Here is a 16912-nt window from a genome sequence, read left to right as displayed (position 1 = left end):
TTATTGATGTAGGTTATTTCCAGGGCACTGAAGTCTAAGAACTCTGCACCATCCCAGATCACTGTTTATAATCTCAGAGCAGACTCATATTTCTAAGAATATATTCCAGCCAAAAAGTCTTCTGTGGACAGCTTTCCCAAGATTGTGGAAGTTCAGTTTTCTAAATTTTGAATCTGCCATTGAAAACAAACACATTTTCCCACTGTCTAAAACACAACCAGCCAGCCCTGGTGGTCTAGTGGTAAAGATTTGGCGCTCTCAGCACTGTAGTCCAGGTTCGTTTCCAGGTCAAGGAACCACACTACCCATCTGTTGGTTGTCATACTATGGTGGCTGTGTGTTGCTATGCATTTCAAATGCCAGCAGGGTCACCCATGGTGGACAGGTTTCAGCGGCGCTTCCAGACTAAGACAGACCAGGAAGAAGGACCTGACCACCCACTTGCCGAAAAATTGACCATGAAAATCCTATGAATAGCGGTGGAGCATTGTGTAATATAGTGCCACAAGGTGAGAGGATGGTGCTAAAAGACCCAACAGGGTTCCGCGCTGCTGTACATAGGGTCCCTAGCAGTTGACTCAATGGCACCACCACCGCTAACAAAAAAGACAGTACCACCCTCAGCAATCTCGCATGTTATTTTCTCCTGAAGAAGGAAATGTGACTTCCACCCAAGTCAGGTGTGCTGCTTCAGCTCAGCTAGATATTTGAAAATCTACACATTAAAAGATGATGAAATAGGTAAACTGGGTCAATCTAGGAACAACCCATTGCTTCTCTGAAAGAATTCACACCCAAGATTCTTTATAGTGAAAGCTTCCCTTGAGCCTTTGAGATGACTTATAAGACTCATTTAACACAAATCTTCTGAAGAGCGCTTATTAAGTAAAGCACTATTAGTTTGTGTTGTTTTAAAATCATTGGTTAGCATAGCTTGAGTGCAAATCTCAAAAAAAAAAAAAAAAAAAACAGAAAGAAAAAGAGAAACCCCACATCCATTTAAAAATGTATAGTCTTTTGACACCATACCTTACAAGCAAATGAGAAGTGCACGCAATTTTTTTTTTTTTTTTGTGAGGAAGATCAGCCCTGAGCTAACATCCATGGTAATCCTCCTCTTTTTGCTGAGGAAGACCAGCTCTGTGCTAACATCCACTGCCAATCCTCCTCTTTTTTTTCCCCCAAAGCCCCAGTAGATAGTTGTATGTCATAGTTGCACATCCTTCTAGTTGCTGCATGTGGGACACGGCCTCAGCATGGTGGGAGAAGCGGTGTGTCGGTGCGTGCCTGGGATCCGAACCCCGGGCCGCCAGTAGCAGAGCACGCACACTTAACTGCTAAGCCACGGGGCCGGCCCACGAAATTTTTGTTTTGAGAAGGAATGCATTCTCATGGACTCAGGTGCAGTTCCCACATTTCGTTTCTGTACACATTGATATATGCGTGGTGTCACCTCATGAATCTGAAGGTGACTTGGAGGCTTCATGTAAACTGCTCACCAAGTACAAGCTGACAGACTGAGAGAAGGATGTGTTGTTTTGTCTTGGTTTCTTTTAAAGCTACCATTTTATTGGGTACATATTATGGGCTGAATGACTTGCAAAGTGCTTTATGCACATCATCTCATTTCATCCTTGCGTGAAACTAATGCAGCCAGAATTAACTGTCCTCATCTCGTCTGTGAGAACACTGAGGCTCCAGAAGGTGAAATCATTTGTGCAAGGTCACACAGCTAATTAGTAGTTCTTGATTCAAATACGGGCTTGTGCAGTGTCAAAGATCATGGTCACACTCTGAGCCAGTACTTGCCACTTGACCTCAACTGCGCCTCCAGGTTGAGCCACAAAGTTGCTAGGTAGGAATTCAATTGATATCTATGTGTTTCTGCTCTCCAGCAGGTGTGATGAGGGAATGGCATTTCTCATGATTGTAGTGAAGGCCAAGAGAAATCCTGGATGAGAGGGCGCTTTCAGAGCATATTGATATTATTATGTAAAGAGTGACAATATGAGTGTAATGTCTCCCTCTGAAAGATTAGAGGGTTTACACTGCCTTGTATTGTGGTTTTGTGTATGTACTCCTACTTTCTTCCTTGAGAGGTCAGGAATGCATCTCATATTATTTTAATATACTCCATAGCATCTAGCAGGTTAAGGGGTGCTAAGTAAATATTTATTGAATGAATGAATAATAGTGTTAATAGCTAACATTTTTTGAGCTCTTCCTGTGAACTCAGGCACTGTTCTAGGTACTTTGTATATAGTAAACTCATTTAATCTTTACACAGCCCTGTGTAGTAGATTCTAACATCTTCGCATTTCACAGATGAGAAAACTAAGGCACAAAGAGGTTAAACAACTTGCTTAAGGACACACAGAAAATGGAAGAGGTGGGATAGGAACCTAGGTCCTTTGGCTCCAGAATCTTCCTCCTTATGTGCCCTGAAGCTTCTCTATAAAATCCTGTCTCACCACTTCTCCCACTTCCACTGCACTGCGTATCCCCCTTCCCTACTTTATTTTTACCATAGCATTTCTCATAGCTGACATACTATATACTTGTTTAATTATTTTGCTTTCCTTTTTGGTTTGTCTCCCCACATTAGAATGTAAGCTCCAGGACAGCAGAGATTTCTGTATTCTTTGTTTACTGCTGTATCCTTGGCAATGTTACTTCCTGGCACATCTATGAACTGAGGATAAACACAGAACAGTGCCTGGCACATAGTAGGCAGTGTATAGATCTTCACTGAATGGGAGAATGACTGAATCATGGACATATCTATAGGCTCATCAGAACTGGCAGCTATTCAGGATCTATCCTACTATAATTCTGCTCGGAGTGGTGATTTTGAATACAATATAGTAGAATGGTAGGCATATAAAACAAATTTTTTCTGGGCTGAAGAGTGAATAAGAAGGCAAGAAACAGGGCCGGCTCCATGGCTTAGCGGTTAGGTGCGTGCGCTCTGATGCTGGCGACCCGGGTTCGGATCCCGGGCGCGCCCCGAGGCACCGCTTCTCCGTCCAGCGCGAGGCCGAGTCCCACGTACAGCAACTAGAAGGATGTGAACCTATGGCATACGGCTATCTACTGCGGCTTTGGGGAGAAAAAAAATGAATAAATAAAATCTTTAAAAAAAAAAAAAAAGGCAAGAAACAATTCAGCTGACTGGAGGAAAGATATAGGATGGTAGCTGAAAGGGGCATCAGTGGTGGGGGAACATATCTGTGGGTGGAAAGACTTGCAAACTAAGAGAAAGGAACATGTGGAAAGGAAGATCTGAGTGGAAGTGACTGATGGCTCAGCAAAGGGAGAGAGGGACTGAGTTAAGAGCTTTAGTGGAGAGGCCAACCTTGCAAATGTGGAGGACTGCCACTGCTTCTGAAACAAGGCAAAAGAGGGCGATAACTGGTAATTATACAGAGAGATTTGAAGTACAGAGAAATTGAGAGAGATCCTATTGCATGCCCTTGATCTTCTCAGGATAATAGCAGAGTGAAGGTCTCTACAGATGGTATTGAAGAAAATTCTGATCGGAAAAAAATGATGTCAGATAAAATGATGGTTTGCCACTGCTGAAACAGGAAACGGGGGACTGAACTTCACCTCATTTAAGACATTCATTTCATGTAGGCAATCACTAACAGTGAAAGGAAATTAAGACTGGGCTGTAATTAGTGCGAAATTCCTCTCTGTGAAACTGTTAATAAAAGGAGATTGTGTTTGATAAAGGAGCACTGACTTTTAGGTATTTTCATTGATGACTTTGATAGGAAAAAAGCCATTGCTTCATGCCTTGATGTTCCTATGGGATCAACTAAAGGTTCAAGCCAGTAGGAAAAAAGAACACTTCCCTCCCAAAGTGATGTGGTCACTGACTTTCTCAGACCAAGAGGACACTTGTGATTCCTGGTTACTTGTGGCAATCAGCTGCTGCACTTATTAAGATCATTGACTACGTAGTTCTAGTCATCATATCTGTTTCCAATTTATTACTTGTAATTTGCTTATGCCCCCTTTCTTTATTTTCCCAATATTCTCCAAGACACTGATCTTTCTTCTTTCTTCTCTTATGGATAATTATTTCTGTTCTCCAGGAATTCTCCTACTTGGGAACTCACTCCTTGTATTATTTGATCTATTGCTGAGTAACGAAATTACCCCAAACTTAGAAGCTTAAAACCACAAACACTTATTATCTCACAGTTTCTGTGGCAGGAGTTTGGGAGCAGAGTAGTTGATGCCTCTGGCTTAACGGCTTCTCACAAGGCTGCAATGCGAGTTTTAGCTGGGGCTGCAATCTTATGCAAAGACCCTACTGGAGGAGGATCATCTTTCAAGTTGGACCTCTCCATAGGGCAGTTCGCACCATGGTAGCTGACTTCTCTCAGAGTGAGCAAGAGAAGGCAAGCAAGATGGAAGTCAGAGTCTTTTTGTAACCTAATCTCAGAAGTGACATCCCATCACTTTGCCACATTCTATTTATTAGGAGCAAGTCACTAGGTCCAGCCAACACTCAAGTAGAGGAAAAAACTTGAATATCAAGAAATGAGGATGACTGGGGACCATCTTAGAAGCTGCCCACCGTACTCACATTGGTTGCTTTCCCCCCCCATCCTAGCTGTAGTAAACCAGTTGTAGCTGATTATTGTAGTCACTCTGCATAGACAGAATGTACTCCCCCAACCCTCACCCCAAAATTTGGTTCAGATGTTGAAACTTGATGGCACTATATGTGCACCAAGAGAATACAAAAAGATTTATTACTCACATAATGAGGCTTTCTTGGGGAGATCAGAGCTGGCTCCCAAGCTAGTCCAAAAATGACTTGAAAGAGCAAGGAAAAGAGACTGGCTTGGGGTTTTATGGTGGTTAGGGGGCGGGGCTAGGATGAGGGTTCCTGTGTGTGGTTCAGGGCTTGTGTGGTTTGAATTGCCTGCTGACACCAAGGGAGGCCATGTGTGGGCTTTCTTATCAGCTTTCCCAGATGTAGGGCAGAAGGGGAAAGGAAGTGGTAAGGTTTGAATGCTATCAGCAATCAAGCATTAAACATGGAATCAGACTATTACGCTGTTGAACTTGAAATTCAGTGGATAAGATTGAGTGTTAAGATTCTAAAGTCTGATTCTGTGGTAGATCTGATGAGTGATTATTTTGTGTGTCCTCACCTACACATGGAACCACATGCCTGAAACAGTGAGTGGACTATAACTGTGTCCACATACTTACCAAAACTTTGAATATTTTTGTCTTCCAAATAACCACCTTGGGGAATTTTTTTCCCCTAGAAAATCACAATGTTAGGATTTTGTCATTTAAAATATATTGGCATTTTGCCAGTTGTCCTCAGCAGTTTGTATTTTGATAAAAACAACATAGAGTGTTGTTCTACTTCTGCCTTTTAATTTTAAGCCTGTTTTCTTAATCCCATAGTCTTCTAGATCTCTTCTTTTTTTTAAATAAACTTTATTAAGGTATAATTTACATCAGATTGAATTTAATGAACACATTTTGATGAACTATGACAAATGTACACACCTATGAAACTACTGCCAAAATATACAGAAAATTTCCATCACAACAAAAATTTTCCTTGTGGCCCTTTGCAATCCATCCTTTCTTTTGCCCACAGCCCCAGGCAACCACTTATCTGCTTTTTGTCACTATAGGTTAGTTTACATTTTTTAGAATTTTATACAAACTGAATCATGCTGTATGTATGTCTATCTTCTTTCACTTAACCTAATGATTTTGAGATTCATCCATGCTGTCATTAGTAGTTACTATTAATGTATATTAATAGTTAAGCCTTCTTTATTGCTAAATAGTATTCCATTCTGTAGATATACCACAATTTATTGATCCAGTCACCTGTTGATGGACATTAGGGTTTTATTTTTTTTTCCGGTTTGGGGCCATTGTTAGTTAACTTTCTGTGGGCATTTCTATGCGTCTACATATTGACATGCTTTCATTTCTCTTGGGTAAATACCTAGGAGTGGAATGACTTGGATATACAGTAGGTATATGTCCAACTTTTTAAGAAATGCCAAACTGTTTTCCAAAGTATAGTTGTACCATTTTGCATTCCCAACAAAAATGAATGTGACTTCCAGTCACTCTGTATCTTCACCAACACCAGATGTGGTCAATCTTAATTTTAGCCACTCTAGAAGGTGTGTGTTATGGTATCTCATTGTGGTTTTAATTTGTGCTTACCTAAGAACTAATCATGTTGAGCAATTTTTCACGTGCTTATTTGCTTGCCAAATCTCTTTTTGTCTATTTTTAATTGGGTTGTTTGTCTTATTAATGAGTTGTAAGTGTTCCTTATATATTCTATATACAAGTCCATTGCTCTGTGTGTGTACATATAAAGTATTTTCTTCTAGTCCACGGTTTGACTTTTCATTTTAACAATGACTCTTGAAGAGTAAAAGTTTGTAATATTGATGAGGTTCAGTTTGTTCATTTTTTTATTTTATAGTTCATGCTTTTTGTATTTAAGAAATCTTTACCAAATCCAAGATCATTAAATTTTTCTCCTTTATTTTCTTTTTGAAGTTTTATAGTTTTAGTTTTACTTAGGTCTATGATCGATTTCAAGTTAATTTTTGTGTATGGTGTGAGGTAAGTGTTGAGGTTCATTTTTTTGCATGTGGCTAGTCAATTACTCCAACACCATTTATTGAAAAGATTATCCTGTCCCCACTGAATTGCCCTTGCATCTTTGTCAAAAATCAATTGGCAATGTGTGTATTGGTCTATTCCTGGACTCTATTTCATTCTCTTGATTTCTTTGTCTATCCTGATCCAATATTACATGGTATTTGTAATTGTAGCTTTACAATAAGCCTTGAAATCAGAAAGTGTAAATCCTTTAACATTGTTATTCTTTTTCAAAGTTGTTTCAGCTGTACTTGGCTCTTTGCATTTCCATATCCTGCTGGGCTTTTGATTGGGATTACATTTGAGTCTATAGATCAATTTGGGAAGAATTGACATCTTAACAATGTGGAGTCCTCTGATCTCAGAACACAGTATATTTCTCTATTTATTATGTCTCCTTTAAATTCTTTTAGCAATATTTTGTAGTTTTCAGTATACAGGTATTACATATCTTTTACCAAATTTTTCATATTTTTAAATGCTATTTTAAAAAATTATTTTCTGATTATCTCTTACTAGCAATACAAATGATTTTTGTGTATTGATCTTGTATCCTGCAACTTTGTTAAAATAGTTTTAAATATATTTCTTCGGATTTTTTTACATGGAGAGTCGTGTTGCCTGTGAATATAGTCGTAGGTTTTTTGTAAATGCCCTTTATTAGGTTGAGGTAGTTTCCTTCTATCCTTAGTTTGCTGAGAATTTTTATCAGGAGCGGATTTCCGATTTTGTCGAGTAAATGCTTTTTATGCCTCTGTTGAAATAATTATATGAAGTTTTGATTTTAGTCTGTTAACATAGTGAATGACATTGATTTTCACGTATTAAAACAACCTTGCATTTCTGGAATAAACCCCACACGGTAATTGTGTACTGTACTTTTTATATGTTGCTGGATTCAATTTACTAAACTTTTGTTGAGAATGTTTGCATCTATGTTTATAAGCCATATTGGTCTTCAGTTTTCTTTTTTTGTTAAGGTTTTTCTCTATTATTTTTCTCTTGTCCATTTCATTATTTTCTGCTCTTTATTACTTTTGTTTCTCTTTTTACGTTGGGTTTAATTTGCTTTTCTGTTCCTAGTTTCTTAAGGTGAAACCTTAGGTTGTTGATTTCAGAACCTTATTCTTCAATGCTATAAATTTCTTTCTATGTACTTATTTAGCTGAATCCCATAAACTTTAACAATTTGTGTTTTCATTTTTACCAGTTCAAAGTAATTTCTAATTTCCCTTTTGATTTCTTCTTTGTCCCATGGATTATTGTAAGTCCATTATTTAGATTTGGGGGTTTTCAGCACGCTTTCTGTTGATTTCTAATTTAATTCCATTGTGATCAAAGAATGTACTTTATTTGTTTTTAATCCTTTTAAATTTGTTGAATCTTGTTTTGTGACCCAGAATATGGTCTGTCTTGACAATGTTTCACATATATTTGGAAAGGATGTGTATTCTGCCATTGTTGGTTGGAGAGTTTGATAAATATCATTTGGATCAAGTTAATTGAGAGTCTTATTCAAGTCTTTCATATCTTTGCTGATTTTCTGTTTACTTTTTCTCACAATTTTTATGAAAAGGGATGACGAACTCTCTGACTATAATTGTGGATTTGCTTATTTCTGTCAAGCTCAATCAGACTTCTTGTATTCTGAAGCTTTGTTATTGGGTGCATAACTGTTTAAGATTCTATATCCTTTTGATCAGTTGACCCCTTTATCGTTATGAAGTTATGCTGGTAATATTCTTTGCTCTGAAATCTAATTCGTCAGATGTTAACATAGTCACCCTAGGTTTCTTTCGATTAGTGTTTGCCTGTTATATCTCTTCCTATCCTTCTATTTTTAATCTATTTATGTCTTTATAGTGAAAGTGGGTTTCTTGTACACAGCAAAAAATTTGGCTTGCTGTGTTTCTGATGAAAATTCTTCTGTTGTTTTTATCTTGATTTCTTTCTACATAGTATGTCTTTATTCTTTGGCTATTTTTCAGATTTTTTTCTTTACCAGTGGTTTTAAACAGTTGACTATGATGTACCTTGGTGTAGGATTCATGTTTCTTGTATTTGGGGCTTGTTAATTTTCTTTATGGTTTTCATCAAATTTGGGGAATTGTGGGCCATTATTTTCTCAAATATTTTTTCTGCGCACTCTCTTTTTCAGGGACACCATTTTTATATTAGGCTGTCTGAATTTCCCTCAGTGTTCATTGACACTCTGTTCACCTTTCTTGTGTGTGTGTGAGGAAGATTAGCCCTGAGGTAACATCTGTTGCCAATCTTCCTCTTTTTTTGGCTGAGGAAGATTGGCCCTGGGCCAACATCTGTGCCCATCTTCCTCCACCTTATATGTGGGACGCCTGCAACAGCATGGCCTGAAAGGAGGTGCGCTGGTCCGCGACTGGGATCCGAACCCACAAACCCTGGGCCCTGAAGCAGAGCATGAGAACCTAACCACTATGCCACCCGTCCGGCCCCTATTAGCTTTTTTGGTCTTTTTTCTCTCTATGTTTCATTTTGGATAGTTTCTATTACTATGTATTCAGAATCACTAATCATTTCTTCTACAGTGTCCAATAGTCTGTTAATCCCATCTAGTGAATTTTTTCATTACAATAATTTTTTCTCTTCTAGAAGTTCCATTTTAATTTTTTAAAATCTTACATGTCTTAACATGTTCAATCTACCTTCTTCAACAAATGGAATATAGTTATAATAACTCTTTTCAAATCTTTGTCTATTAAGTCTATAATCTTTTTAATTTATGGCTCATTATGTATTGCATTTTCCTCCTCCTAGGCATGCCTGGAATTTTTGGATCGGCTCTTGGACTCTATGAACTTTAAGTTGTTTGATACTGGATTTTTTTGTATTCTTATATTCTTGAGCTTTCTTATTGGGATGCAGTTATGTTCCTTAGGAACCATTTGCTCTTTTCAAGTCTTGCTTTTAAACTTTATTAGGCACGTGTAGAACAATCTTTAGTGTCGGGATAACTTTTTCCCACTACCGAGGCAATAATTTTCTGAGGACTCAACCCAATCCCCCTTGATTACAAGGCTTACCACTGTGGGTGATGGAACACAAACTATTCCCATCCCTGTGTGATCTCTAGGTATTGACACTCTGCTCCCTTTGTGTGGTTCTTTCCATAGTCTCAGGTAGTTTTCTCATATGCATTCACCGATTAGTATTCAGCTGAAGATTCAAGGGGGACCCTCTGCAGAATGCTGAAGTTCTTTCTTTGTGCAGTTCTCTTCTCACAGGTGGTCCTGTGAATTCTAGTTACCTTTGCCTCATAGGACTACCAGCTCCATCTCTCAACTCAGGGAGAGTGTCAAGCTCCAATTGGGTTTCCCCTCTCTGCATGGCAGCATGAACGCTCTCTCCAAGTAGTAATCCTGGGTAATCAGAGGGCTCCTCTCATTTGTTTTCCTTCTCTCAAGGACCACTGTCCTGAGCTGTAAGGTGTTCAATGTCTGAAAACTGTTGTATCATAAATTTTAACTCTTTTTTAGTTTTCATATAGGAGATAAACCCAATATCTATGGTACATATTGGCAAGAAGGGGACAACTCTCAGCGAGGTTTTATTTGTTTTATTCTTATTGTGTATGAGATTGAGAATCTTGTATTATAAGAATCTTGTATTATATTTAAGGATCATTTGTATTTCTTTTGCTTTCCTGTATATTCTTGTCCTTCACCTTTCCCCCCCATCCCCCCCAACATCTGTTGGTCTTTTCTTTTATTTCTAGGAGCTCTTTAGATATTATGGAGATTAGCCCTTTTTTTGTAAATCTTTTTCCAGTGTCTCATTTGTGTTTTCAATTTGCTTGTGTTTTTTTATTCTATGCATGTTTTTCATTGTTATATAGTCAAATTTATCAACGTTTTCTTTTATTGCATTTGGATTTTGAGTCATATTTAGAAAGTCCTTCCTGTGGCACATTTTTAATATACTCCCAGCTGCAATTCTTTGCCTGCTGAGAATGGATTTTATTTTTGCCAATAGCCTAAAATTATTTGGAATAAAACCTGGTAAACAAGGTGGGACAACAAATTGAGTAATGACAATTTTGATTAAATCATAAAGTTTCTGTGTAGTTAAGAGACTGGTTTTTATATCAAATTCATCAATATTTTTCTGAAATTGGTTTTAAAGTCAAATTTTAGAAATATGTGACTAGATAATATTTTTAAATATTAACTTTCCCCCTTACTGTAGTTCCTTTTTTTCCTTTCCCCCATTTAAGCAGGTAGTCTGTCTATATTTTATGGCCTTGGAGAAAATATGTGAGAGAACAATCATGGGGGTTGAAGGCTCTAGAAAGGAATAGTCATGTGGTACTTTTAGGAAGAAAGGACTGAAGCAGACATAAAGGAAAATTTCTATTTCTCAAGCAACAGAGAGCCACTGAACCTAAAGGAGCCATCAGAGAGGAACAGTGGACACCATATGCGTAGCTTGTGTGAGCAGATGATCAACCCAGCGGGCCCCCCCTGGATGATGTGAGACTGAGGAATTTTGACAAATACCCAAAGATGATTGGGTAGGAACACCAAGAATGACTGACATGAGGTTTCTTACCAACTTGAGAATTTAATTTATAGAAAATAAATACATCCTATATATTTAGATGAGATCTACCCTTTTTACAAATATTCTGACCAATGGTTAACATAAAATTGTACCTTTCCAAAGGGAAGGATTTGAAGAGTTACATTCATTTGCCTGTAAGCTGAGGGCTGGCAGAGGCCAACTAAATTGGTTTCTATCACCTTATGATAAGGGTTTTTAATTCGAAGTTTTTAGACCCCTAAGGGATCACTGAAATTGGAAAGTAAAAAGATTACATCTGTACTAACTTCTAATTGAAATATAGAATTTCCTTCTAATGTAAATGTAGGCAACAAACCACAGGAATATCAGCAATACCTATGATTTCATCAATAGAAACCATACACATTTTCATATCACAATACGGTTGTGGCAGATATCTCAACTCATTAGTACTCATCGCTACTTTAATTATGGAAGTTTGTAGACTTATTGCTAGATCTAGTTATTTAATTCATTAATAAAGAAGCACTATTATTACTATATCACAAATATTTTTAGTATTTTGATAATTTATATATCAACATAATTAGTTTTCTTTATATTCATATATTTTATTTTGAGCACGTATCAATGTTATTCTGACAAGCAGTCTCTAGGCTTCAAGAGATAGTTAAAGGCATCCATGGCGTAAAATAGGTCAGAAGCCCCTGTTTTAGTTAAACTTTGTATAATTCCTGCTATAGTCACTTCTAGAAGAGATGAGACAGCGATAAGTCACTTCGTAGCTTTTCATTTCCCGCTTCTCCTCAGCTGGAAGATTTGAGAATGTAACTTAACTCTGAGAGAATCTGACCTTCTACCTCACTTCAGGTTCAGTAAATGCAGGAGCACAGCGGTTTACCGTCTGACCTGACAGCTTCCACCAGGAGCAGTGCTGACTAGGTCTGGCGGCCTGAGACTTCTCTGCAAGGCTTAGCTGATGACAGATTCGCCTCTCTTCTTTCCTTATGAGCTGGTGCCAGGTTGACTTTCCACATCAGTGAAATAGCTTTAAATCCAGTGTTCTGGGCTTGGGGCCTTCTCTCATTTAATCAGCACCAATTTCATCCTCTGTCTTTGAATCCATTGTATTCAGGGCACAGGGCCTGTATCCTCTCACTTGCCTCTAACTCTGCCTCTGCCTTCTCTCTACCCCTTCTTCTCTGTCCACATTCCCTCTAGCTGTGGCAGGTGATGATGTCAGGAGCCTGGAGGATTCCAGCATCCAAGCCTTGCTGGTCCCCGCCGAGTCAAGCGATCAGCATTCACCATTTGACAATAAGGGAATGGAAGCAAAATCAGGCCAAAAGCAAAGGCCGTGCTGAGTTGACATCTCTGATCTTGTCATTTTTTGAACACATAACTGTCTGACCCAGAACTCTCTTTTTCTAAGATCAACTCGAAGACAAAACTTTTCAGTCTCTGTTACCTGAGAACATTTTACTTCATGCAACTCTGTTTTCTGTTTTAACTGTAATAATGAGAACTCACATTTTATAGTTTATGAAATGCTTTCTTAGTTATGGTTTCCTTTATTCTCGGAGCAATGGTGCACATCAAATTTTCCTGCTGCCATTTGACAAATGAGATATCTGAGCTCAGAAAAATTCAGTACTTGCTCTATAAATTGCTAGAACTGGGAGCTGACCTAGGACTTCTGCCTCCAGAGGCAATGCTATTTCTACTGCCCTGTATTTCCTGCTATAGGAACAGGTAAATGTGCAAACACAGATGAGACATCTCAAATTTGTGGCTGTTGGCCCTTTGTGTTCTGCACATAGGTTTTGTTTCTTTCAAACAATGTCTTAGAAGAATTCATATGAGTTCCCAACATTTAGAAATTTATAAATTTCACATCAAAATCCAGATTCCTGACTCTTTTCCCCTTTGGATGAATTAAAAGGTCTGGCTATATAGGGCATACATTACTGCAAGCTAACAATTAGCTAGAGCTGAGTAGTGGTGCTCCTTTTAGATGGAGTGTGAATTATCCAGGTTGCTGCAGTCCCCACCACTCCCTATTGCTCCCCAGCATTAAGGCTGAGTGTCAGTTATCATTTATTATTCTCTTTGTCCTGTTTTTCTTATAGTGAAGTTAAAAGAGAAAATGAAAACAATTCTTAAACTCACTTCTATCTCAGAAGTGGGAAAATGAAATATAGACCTAGAAAACTTTGTTTATTTTTAGCCTGATTTGCCTGGGCCCTGTAGGAATTTGAGTTTGTGATTCCTTATGGAGACAATTGTTCCCAAATCTGGATGCCTACTGTAATCATTTGGGAAACTTTAAAAAAATACATGTCTCTGGGCTGCACCACAGACCCATTGACTCAGAATCTTCAGGAGTTGCCCCCAGGAATCTTTAATTTTTAAATTCCCTAGATCACTCTGATTTAGCTCTCATGGCGCTGTCTTTGTGTTGTCCTCTTATGGAAAGCAGACTCCATTTTCCCCTAAATCTCCTTCAACAACAGGTGCTAGGAAACCCACATAAGCCAGAAACTGACTGACAGCCCAAGGCAGACAAGTGGAAATGGTCCATTTGGAGTTTGGAATAAGTGGAACATCAATTGATTCACTGGTTTGGCTTCATTGGGTCACCAACAAAAAAAGGCATCAGGAGACCATATCAGTGCTGATTCCCATCAGCCCTTGGCTACTTCACAGAACCATATCCTGATTCACGCTGAAAGGGACCTAGAAATCATTCAGCCTCTTTGAGAAATCACTTTCTCTCCCTGCCTATACCTTCCTCATCTGAAAATCCAAAATGTAGGAAGAGATAGTTAGAGACAAAATGAGGCCTTGAACATTGGTTTCCTGAGTCCTAGACATTGTTCTTCCATTACAGACTTAATTTCATAGAACTAGCTTTTTTCCTGAGAATTTTTTTTCAACAATATCATAATGACCTAGGTTGGGTTAATATTTCTTTTTTGCTCCAAGGCAAAAATGGAAAATTGGGCCTTTCTTGTAATTTATTTGCTCCCGCTTTTCTTACACCAAAGACAAATCAGTTGTAATGGTGAATATGCTGTTTTCTGGGCCAGCGATTTACGGGAATCAGGTATGTGCTTTCTCTCATAATTTTTAGGGTAATAGTAATGGTAGCTGTAGTAGATACTCTTTATTGAGCAATAATTCCATCAGGTGCTCTCCCATTCATTTTCTATACATTACCTTATTTAATCTATACAACAACTCCCTTCAGCAGATATTTACTTCCGTCTTTTACATATAACTAATTGAAGCTCCGAAAATGAACTTTGTTTATTCATTCAACCACTATTTATTGAGCAGCAATCATGTGCCAAGTCGTAGAGCACATAAGTGGCAGAGCTAGGACTTGAGTCTGATTTTGTGATTCTCAGACCCATGCTTTTCACCAACTCTGTGAAAGTTTTCTGTTTTCCTGGCTTCCTTCATTTCCCCCTTGGGCCCCAAGTTGATTCTTATTCCAGTGTTGGTTCCTATAGTATTTCTTTTCTTAATATTAACATCTCTATTTTATTGAATAAATATCTTGTTCAGGTCAGATCTCCTGAGGCTGGAGCCAGTATGTGGAGTGAGGTTAATGAGAGGAGAGTGGAACCTAGCTCCAGATGCAGGGGGCACCTGCCAGGAACAGCTATAAAGAGGCTGCTAGGCTGGGGCAGGTGTGCCAGACACATCTCCAGGATGTCAGGGTTTACCTCCTGTGGACAGGTTAGGTGGGGCCATTGTACCGTAAATCTAGTCACTAGTCGTGAAACAATTGCACATAACTTGGAAGCAAACTTTACTGAGTGAAAAAATAAAGGTAAAAAATACCTTATAACTAATAATTATGACTCATTTCATTTTAGAGTTACTTTCTGAAGCATTTTTGCATATATAATTTTATATCATGCTCAAAAGAATTTGGTAGTATAAGCAGAGATTCTGTACTTAAATCCAGGGATTGTTGATAACTGCTATAAGTTATGCTCCTCTTAGCATCTCAAGAGCCTCTTCCCCTCCAATTAAAACATTCTGAACAAATCACAGAGATAATAGTACACATGCTGAAACTAAGTTTGGCAGAGTATTTACATTATGTGTGCATCACAGTGGAAATGGCTCTCGGTAGGAACATGAGTGTTGTATTTGAAAGTAAAAGTTTGATCTGGACCTGGTTGACGAGTGTGAGGGTACTGAGATTATGGGAAAAATTCTCAAACAAATGCAAAAGTTGGGGAGAAAAAATTTAGGGTGGTGTTAGAGAACAAGATAGGCAGCTTGGAAAGGAATTTAGTTATATGCCAAAGGGAACAGCGTTGGAACATAATTGTCCCAGATTATACTTTACCATGTGATCCTTTGGGAAAGCTGCATATAATATAGCTTCTGTGTGAGAATAAGTCTGTATCATCTTAATGGATTTTTGACAGAGTACCAAAATTTAAAAGTAACAGGGCTGTGCTTCTATCAAGAAGTAATTTTCCTCACAACCCATTTTTCATTTTAATGTGCTGTATGGTAGCTTGCTCATCACTCTTTCCTTTCTTTTTTCTTTCTCATGATGATCCTAAGTATATTTTTCCAAAAGACAACCTACTGACAACCCCAAAGCCATTGTTCTGAGTTCTTGCTCCTATGAGTGTTTCAAGTAATACTGTTCTTGGTATTCTATGTCATCTTTTCTTATCCTTTCATTTATTTTCTTGGCTGCCAAAAGTCTCCCATTTATCTGTCTCCTTTTTCTTCTGTCAGGCCATTCTGAGTGGTAATTTTTCATCCTGTTTTCCTATCCCAGTGGACCCTTCATTTCTTCAGGCTCCACTTCCTTCCTCCTCCATGCCCTCTTCATGACAGCACTTTCTCTAGTGAAGTTTTGAAGCATTCAAGAGTTGACAGCTGAAGATGGTGACTGGGCAAGAATGAGAAGATGAGTTTATTTCATAGCTATTACAGGGTTTCAAATTAGTCAGAATCTTGGTTGCAAATGATGGAAACTCAACTCAAGTTAGCTTAAGAAAAAGGGAATTCATTGGGGCTGGCCTGGTGGCATAGCAGTTAAGTTCGCATGTTCTGCTTCTGCGGCCCGGGGTTCGCCAGTTTGGATCCTGGGTCCGGACCTACTAGCCAATCATCAAACCATGGTGTGGCAGCATCCCACATAGAAGAACTAGAAAGACCTACAACTAGGATATACAACTAGGTAATGAGGCTTTGGGGAGAAAAAAGAAAAAAGAGGAAGGTTGGCAACAGATGTTATTAGCTCAGGGCCAATCTTCCTCAAAACAAAAAACACCCCCAACAAACCACATTGAGAAAAAAAGAAAAAGGGAGTTTATTGGGTCACTTAATAGAAAAGGATATTGGGGTAAAGCAGAATGGAAGGAATTACTGTAGGAACCAGGACCTCACAAACTAGAACCAGAATTCGTTGTCACTGGATCAATACCTCACTGTTCTTCAATTGTTTTCTGGTTAGTTTTATGTTGCAGACAGGCTTTCCTTATGTGCTGGGAAATATGGCTACTAACTTTCAGCTCCACACTCATATCCTCCGGCATACAAAAGGCTTCCTGTCCCCTGCCCCCTACCTAAGCCCCTATCCATATATCACTCCCAGGGAAGGCATTTGATTGGTTCTGATTGCTCATGTTTTCTCTTCCAGACC

This window comes from Ceratotherium simum, chromosome 23, assembly GCF_057802395.1.
Source record: "Ceratotherium simum simum isolate JZ-2026a chromosome 23, ASM5780239v1, whole genome shotgun sequence".
Taxonomy (NCBI): Eukaryota; Metazoa; Chordata; class Mammalia; order Perissodactyla; family Rhinocerotidae; genus Ceratotherium; species Ceratotherium simum.
This window is presented reverse-complemented; position numbering follows the sequence as displayed.